Genomic DNA, 223 nt, shown 5'->3' on the forward strand with positions numbered 1-223 from the left:
AAAGGGTCGCGCGCGCGCGACAGAGAGCGGAAGAGAGAGAGAGAGAGGGAGAGAGAGAGAATAAAAGGGATGGGGTAAAGGTGGTTCGTTCTGGGAGTCTCTGGCTAACTAGAGAGGCCTTTGAGCGTCTGAGTTCGGCTCAGCAGATCTGTAAACCAATCAGTGACGCCTCGTCGATACGTAAGGCTAAGTCGGCGTAACCGGATCGCTCGACTAAACTGCT

Source organism: Bombus impatiens, unplaced genomic scaffold (assembly GCF_000188095.3).
Source record: "Bombus impatiens unplaced genomic scaffold, BIMP_2.2 scf_0020, whole genome shotgun sequence".
NCBI classification, from domain to species: domain Eukaryota; kingdom Metazoa; phylum Arthropoda; class Insecta; order Hymenoptera; family Apidae; genus Bombus; species Bombus impatiens.